This window comes from Lynx rufus, unplaced genomic scaffold (genome assembly GCF_022079265.1).
Source record: "Lynx rufus isolate CCGP_SWC_20201006 ecotype Redwood Valley unplaced genomic scaffold, mLynRuf1.p SCAF_8, whole genome shotgun sequence".
NCBI classification, from domain to species: domain Eukaryota; kingdom Metazoa; phylum Chordata; class Mammalia; order Carnivora; family Felidae; genus Lynx; species Lynx rufus.
In genome coordinates, this window is record NW_025814896.1 from 48,022,066 (window position 1) to 48,029,909 (window position 7,844).

Below are 7,844 nucleotides of genomic sequence, written 5' to 3' on the forward strand. Positions count from 1 at the left end.
AAAAAAATGGTTTGGATGGATTTTATTCAGAAATGCTCCAAGAGCATAGGTGCAGACATACACTTAGGTGCATGATTAAAGTCTACCATGAAAATGTCCATGTGAAGCCTTTTGTGAACGATCATTTATTTTCATGCTCCAGCTGGAAGGAACCTAGAAGTCATTTGCTCTGACCCCTCATTTCACAAAGGGAAAAAAATCACATCCAAAAAGATTAAGTGACTTGACCAATCTGAAACATTTGGTTAGCGGCAGAAGCCAAACTAGAATCTAAGGCATGTGTATGCGCGCATATGTGTGCATATGCATGCATGTGCATGTGTGAGCAGATATGTGTACATGCTTAAAATCATTTATACTTTTCTACAGATATCACTTTTAAGGCAATCTGTCCTAAGGGAATAATATGAATTATAAATGAGTGTTTTGTGTTTGTTACTATCATGGAACAATTATTTAAATTAAAAAATAAGGTGTTGTATTAATCCAACAATAATATTCTGGTTAAGTAAACTATAATGTAACCACATGATGATGTATCATGCATAAATTAAATTATGTTCACAGAAGTTTATGCACATAGAGGGAAATATTTATCTTTTAACATTCAAGGTTTAAACCTCTCTGCAGAGGGAACTCAGCATGTTTGAAACTGCACAGAAATCCACCCATCTGCCAGCAGTGACCCCCTCAGGGTGGCGACATATGGATGACATTTTTGTCTCAAATACTTATCTGTCTTTTCCAACTTCTATAATAAGTATTAGAGTCCATTTTTTGGACTGGAAAGAAAATGAGAATTTATAACTGGAGACTTGCACTGCAGTCTCCTGACCCAGAGCAGTTTGGGGCGATACTGCCTGCATTCCATCTTCTTGTCAGCACTGAAGGCGCTCCTGGGGGCACTGAGGCAGAAAGAGGGCCACCCTCCTGACCTGGACTTCTTGCTTAGAAAGTCCCCAGTGTTTGTTCTGCCTCTAGCACATGCTTGGCATCCAAGGATGGTTCTGGAGTTCAAACCCCCATTTTTCTGCAGTTGAAAATGTCATTTTCCTGACTTCCTCTGGTGGGGTCTCCCTGCCACACCTCAATGACCACAGTGGCCATGGTCACAGGTCCTCAGGCAAACATCTACCCATGTCTCAGGAGCAAACGGGGCTGCCTGAGACATCTGACCTTCAATTCCTCTTTGTTTATTTCCCTAAAGCATCTTGAGATTTCACAAGTCTCGTGAGGCTCACTGTGACCTCTGATGGGCTTTGAAAGCACAGCTCTCTGGAAAAGGGAGGAGGAAACAGGGTTGACTCAGGCAGTCCCCACCCTCCCTTGGCCTCAGGCACTCAGGGGAAACTGAATTTTCTCCCCCTACACACACATGATTTTTCCCTGTAGGACACATGAGCTTGACATATGGTAGAAACCAGCCAGTTCAGACTCCATGGCCACCTGCTGAGTAAAGACTGCAAATTTCCTGAGGTCTGGATGGGCCATGGGAAGCTGAGTTAAGCCGCAGTCTCTGCTTTTCACATGCATTACTTGGAGGAACTTTTGCTCAGGGAAGGCGATGGGCCCGAGTCATTTATTACTCATCACGGTATGTTGCATGGTGGGCTCAGGCCAGTTGCTGAAAAGCAAGCCAGAATGCTCTTCTCTGCTAAACCAATGGCGCTGCCCAAGACACAGGTCTCTGCAGTAATAAACCAGCCTTCACAGCACAGACCATGGGAGGAAAACAGAAAAGGAGTTAAGTTAAGTGCCAGGGAGGTTATTTGAAACAACATTGACCCAAGCTACTCTGAAATACTCTGGGAAAATGTGTCTGCTGTGTTTTGCGGAAAACATACCCTGGCTAGCAGTGGACAACTCTGGACATACAGTCCTTTATGTGCTCTCCTAGTGTTTCTGGAGACACTGATAAGCTTCCACAATGCACCACGAGCACCACACTGTGCCGGGTGTTTTACTGGGTAATTGGGCTCCAGTTAGATTCCAAGTGGAAGGGGAGGCAGGTATGCAGGGTGTAAGATGGGAAGGTGTGGCAATGGCAGTGCTCGGCAGGTTCAGTGCAGCACAAACCATGAACTCCATGGTGAGAGAGGCCACACGGGTGCTGTTCCAGGAGACTGGGAACTGGGCTGGATTTGAAAGTTAACTTGGAGTGTTCTACTTCACAGCCAGGCTGTCAACTCTCAAGGCACCCCACAGAGTAGGAGCAGATACCCATACCTCTTGCAACATATGTTACCGGAACCATACAGTCACTCTAGAACCTGCATCATGTATGGTCCTGCACTTGATGTATGTTTGTTTCCAGGCACAGGCATGATATGGCCCCCACCACCTCTCTGACCTCATTGTCCACTCCTTCCTAACCCACTGGCTTCCTGGATTTTCTTAAAATACATCAAGCACATGTCACCTCAGGGCCTTTGCACCTGCTATTTCCTCTGCCTAGGATGTTTTTTCTCTAGGTATCCTCATAGCTAATGCCTTCAGCTCCTGCAGGTATTTACACCTGTTGAGAGGGGCCTTCACTCCACACACTGTGGAGAAGAGCCTTGTGACCCTGCACTCCTACTCCCAGACCCCTGCTGTGTCTTCTTCCATAGTACTTATGATGTCAGGTTGCAAGGTCAGGGGCTTGCCTGGAGTGTTTCTGGCTCAACCTGAGTACCTAGAGCAGTAGTCGGTGCATGCAACACCTGGTAAACACACTAAACAAATAAACATGTAGGTCATCCTGCTCACTGCTCATCCCCAGCTCTTTCTGATGTCCCGGACACACAGTAGGAGTTTGATAAGTGTTGGCTGATGGGCTGCCCACCTTCATCTCACGGTTCTGCAAAAAATATGAATAATTCCAGTTAATGTAGACAGAAAAAAATGGTCTCTATTAAATTATTCTTACCAGCTGGTGTCTGGAATGTTGCAGCTGTTTTGAGGACTTGATGACCTGGCTTTGTCAATCCCTAGAAGAGAAGGACTGGCATCCACGCCATAAGCCAGGCTATCGGAGCAGCTCAGAGAACAGCCAGAACTAAGACTACTGTGTCATATATTCATTGAGAGAGCAAAGAACCACTTCAATGACTTCAGAAAAACTGTCTGCATGTCACAGCCTTCGGAGGGCTTTAATTTTTTGAAAATCCAGAATAGTTGTAGTTGGACATCTCACAGAGTACCCCTCTCCCCTCCTGCTTCAACTTCCCTCCACCACTTTTGTCCTAGTGAAATCAGATTAAGGGCAAGCATGAAGAGGAGGTGGCATGCCCGGGGTTCAGGGTAGGGCTTCAGGCTGTGTGCAGAAGCCGGGTGGTTCCCTGTGTACACAGGCAGGTTGGGCACCAGGGGACAGAATGGCATCTGCCGAGCACAGAATCGGTGCTAGGTGCCACACACCACTTACATCTGTGGTGGCATTGCATCCTTACAACCAACAGGGGAGTGAGCTTTATTATCACGTTTTGAATCCCTATGTGACAAATGAAAAAAGTAGGGCTTGCGCTGTGAAAGAGACCTCCTTATCCACCATCACATTCTCAGTAAGCAGCAGAGATGAAGTATGAACCCAGCTTTTCCAGTTCCAAACCAGTGTCCTTCTCTCCCCTCTGCTATTCCAGAAAGTCTTCTGGAAGCCACTTACTACCTCTTGCCTTTGAGCAAATGTCCTGAGGTCTATACCTTGTCTCTGGTTCCTGGATCAAGGAAACACCCATGTCTCCTGGTCCAGAGTGCTGGAAACCAATGGAAGGGGGCTGCCTTTTGGGGTGCTGCTCCCCATCTTTCCCACCTGGAAAGAGCACCACCGGCCATGTTCCTCCAGTGAGGACCCTTCCTTGGTGCTGGCTGATTGCTCCCATATGGGCACTGGCAAAGTCCTTCAGTCTTTGAACCAAGAGCACTACTTCTTCTTCCTCTCCTCCTCCTCTTCCTCCTCCTCTTCTTTCTTCTTCTTCTTCTTCTTCTTCTTCTTCTTCTTCTTCTTCTTCCTGCTCCTCCTCTTCTTCATCTGAAGGGCCAGTCTCTTTTTGAGCCACTAAAATGTGGCTCAATATTTGGGCTATAGGAGCCCATATTATTTGGCCTATGGGAGCCCATATTTCCCACCATGTACTTAAATAAGTGTTTCTGCCATCACCGTAGGCATTAACCCTCATGTGACTATGAAGCCAAAATATTTACAAGTCAGTTACAAGGAAGACTTCAAAGCCAAGATGGTTCAATTTAACATTGACCTAGTATGACAGAGGAACTGTCACTTGCTAATATTAAACCTCAATTTGCAGCACGCCCACGGAGAACTTATGAAGTAGGCTCTCATGAATCTGGGGATGGGTGCCCCTCTCCCCTGCTTGAATCACTGGGAGCTTCCATCTGCCAGTATGTGGCTGCAGCCACATGTGGCCCTTGCTTGGCAATGAAGCATCATGCGACCATCATGAAGGACTGCCTCTGGTTTCTCTGACACAAAGACAGCAGTCCTGTGTGAGCCCCACAAAGGAAATGCAGCTCCAAGGGGTCCTGGCAGCTCTAGGTTGCACTGCAGCCTCCCAACCAAGTAGACTTGACTTCTATTCCTACTTCTCTGTTTTTACTAAACACCGGACTGAGGCGGAAGCATTCCTATGGAAAACTGACCCTCCTCCAGCAGGTACCTCTGAACCAAGACTGAAGTCTTGAGATGTTAATCTAGACTTTTATATTTCTCAGTATTTTTGAAGTTTTAACCTCTAGCTTTCCCCCACTTTTCCGTTTTGTCACTTTGGGAGCATTATATTTAATACAAGGGGTGGAAATCAAACCAGAAACATCAATTTACCTCTGCTAATTTCCAAACAAAAATAAAAGGGCATCCAAATTGAATAATTCTTCTCTAATAAGTTAATTATTTATAGCAGTCTTTCAAAGAAAACTCAGTTTTCTTTGAAAAATGGCTGTCTTTGGGGCGCCTGGGTGGCGCAGTCGGTTAAGCGTCCGACTTCAGCCAGGTCACGATCTTGCGGTCCGTGAGTTCGAGCCCCGCGTCAGGCTCTGTGCTGACGGCTCAGAGCCTGGAGCCTGTTTCTGATTCTGTGTCTCCCTCTCTCTCTGCCCCTCCCCCGTTCATGCTCTGTCTCTCTCTGTCCCAAAAATAAATAAACGTTGAAAAAAAAAATTTTTTTAAAAAGAAAAATGGCTGTCTTTGCTGTTGTATAAGAGCAATTTCTACAGTCATTTCTCCGAAGTTTTTTTTTTTCTCAGAATAAATCTCAAAAACCTAAACTGAGTGAAAAAAGGTTCTTTTGAGTTTCCTGAGTTGGTTATCTTAGCTATGAGATAATTTTTATTTGGGCCACAGCATTCCTGGGTATCCACGTAAGCCCCACAGCTTTAAATACAGGAGAGACGTATTCCATGAAGCACTCCTGGGTTTCTTTGACTTCTGATTATACTCGAAGGTAACCGTATCTTTTACAGTCAAGCATAGTCAAGCAAGTCACCCAAGGTAACACAGGAAATGGATAGCTTGGATCAGGATCTAGCTCTGGGCTCCTGACTCCAGTGTAATGCTTTTGCCTGGGCTAATTGAGAGGCTGGAGTTAACAGAAGCAAGGAGCTTCTTGCACAAGTGGCTGTCATCATTTCCAAAATCTTGCCATGCTGCTGGGTCACTGGGGTATGCACAGGAGAGGTGGGCTGATGATTCAGTGCACACCCCGCACCCTGTGGCCAGCTCCACACTCTGGTGCCAGTGACACCTACTTTCTCTGGCATTGTGAGTCTTCAGCAACTTTCTCTATTGGTGAACATGTGTATTCCATGGAAATGGTTTTTCTGGAGTTGCAAAACAGTGTTGGCTCCATGGCTCAATGATCTGCTTCAAACCCTAGCTCTGCCTCTTGATATGTGTGATATCTGGCAAGTGACTCAAAATGAAGACTAGGAAAGCATTGAGGGCCACTCTCCCCCCAGCCTTGTGGCCCTCAGCCTTGTTTTGGAAGACTTCTGTCCATTCTCTGATGGAAGGGGCTCAGGTTCAATTCCCCCTGTGTGGACTCCAGGGCCTATAGGTTAAGTGGAGGTGACCCCAGGAGTCAGCATTAGGGCACCTGGAGAAGTGAAGCAGGTCAGAGACAAGCCAACACAGAATGGTGCCTCTATGCAGGGTGTGAAACATGGTTGGGAGTTGTCCAGCAGGCCAGACCAATCCAAGTTTGGTTGCTGTTGTTTATGCATTAACTCACTCACTGGCCCCAGGTCTCCTGATCTTGCATTGGGTGTTGACATTGTGAGGCCTTTGTCCACCTGTGCACCAGGCACTCAAACAAGGGGTTCTGGGCTTGGTGACTTTGCACTGGAAACTTCTCCTCTCTGAGACCAGTTTCTCCACTTGGAAAATAAGGGGGGTGGACTCAGATGATCCTCTGACCCTGAAAACGGCAAAACTCACCTCCCACTTACATTTTATAGCTTTTCTCATGTGCTTTTATGGCCTCCTCTCCCCAGCAGTGAGGGTCACAGCCGACTTTGAATATCCTGCATGCCAGTGGTGGGGCGAACTTGGCTTATGCTCATGTGATCATGTTGCATTTGGGCTGGTTGGTAGACATGTGACTCCATGGGGGCACCTGCCCTGGGTGTGCACAATTGAATTGAATTGAATTAACCACAGGCAGACATGCCTTTCATGTTCTCAACCATTTTGCTGCAGGCATTTTCCTGTTGAAGTTTGGCTTCTCTGTGTCCCTAGGAGGTAAGGGGGGCATAACTGCATTATGTGTTGGTGTTTGAAGGGAACAACAATATTTTAATGGTGGTCCTGGGGAATGTTGCAAAAACCACAACTGAAGGTTTGCATTCAGGCATTTTTCTGGATCATAGTGGAAATACCTTCACTGCCCGAGCTGGGGTGGTGGGCTGCTGTAGGTCCAGGGGATTTACCATCAAGGAATCTGGCATTTTGTAGTCATGGCCTTACTGATATCCAAGAGTCCAAATGAAAACAAATCACCTGTTGGGCATGAACATAATCCTCAGAGCAAGGGCTAGGACAAGGTCTGAGCCCTCACTGAGATGTAGAGAGCTCTAGGGGAGAGGGAAGGGAGGCAGAGGGCATCCGGGGACTTGGAATAGCAGCTCCTTGCCTGTGAGCATGGCAGCATTGATGCCTGACCTGTACCACAGCCTACAGCCCATGATTCCCAGATAGACTCTTCAAACCATGCCTGAGTTTCCCTCACACTGCGATTTTAAGAACATGCCCCAGTAGCACCTGCGTCCCACTGTGTGGTGCCTTAACACAACCAACATGGTGTGTTGCCCTGGCAAGGGGCCTGCCTGCTTTGGGGAAGACACTCACCTTCTGGAGGGGTCGTGGGCTGAGTGCAGGGCAGGCAATATGGAGCCTGGGACAGACCCACGTCTAGCACCCCAAGGCCATGTTAGGTGGGAAGGTTGGTGGCGCAGATGAGTACCGAGTGTGGTGTGAATCGCAGCTTACTTGAGAAATCAAAAGCAGGAGATCTGGAACAAACACGTTGTCAGTGTAAAGGAGATAGCAAAGAGGAGGGACTCATATGAGAGTGGTGAACAGGAGGACAGTGAGCAGGGTACCCAGGAAGGGTGATCTCTGAGACTGCTTTTTCAGAAAAACTGTGGCTTGACCCTGGGCAGGAGAGAGCCCCAGGTGGCACTGAGTGGACATGTACCACTATGGATGCTGAGTGAGGTTTCAGAACATCTCTCCCATCAAAGCGGCTCCAGCTTTCACCAAAGCAGGATATTTCCAGCCTAGGAAATGTTGGGAAAGACAAAAGCAATGTTTAGTACTATCACACTCATATTGAACTCTCCTAGCACTGCAA

General features: G+C 47.1%; 1 long non-coding RNA gene across 1 annotated transcript; it reads right to left on the bottom strand.

The window, feature by feature from the left end:
• Positions 1 to 2,601: 2,601 nt before the first annotated feature.
• Positions 2,602 to 6,955, bottom strand: LOC124504414 (uncharacterized). Its single transcript, XR_006960397.1, has 3 exons — positions 6,871 to 6,955; positions 6,442 to 6,726; positions 2,602 to 2,839 (listed from the first exon to the last, which is right to left on the bottom strand). It is a non-coding gene; the product is annotated as an uncharacterized LOC124504414 (long non-coding RNA).
• Positions 6,956 to 7,844: the final 889 nt, after the last annotated feature.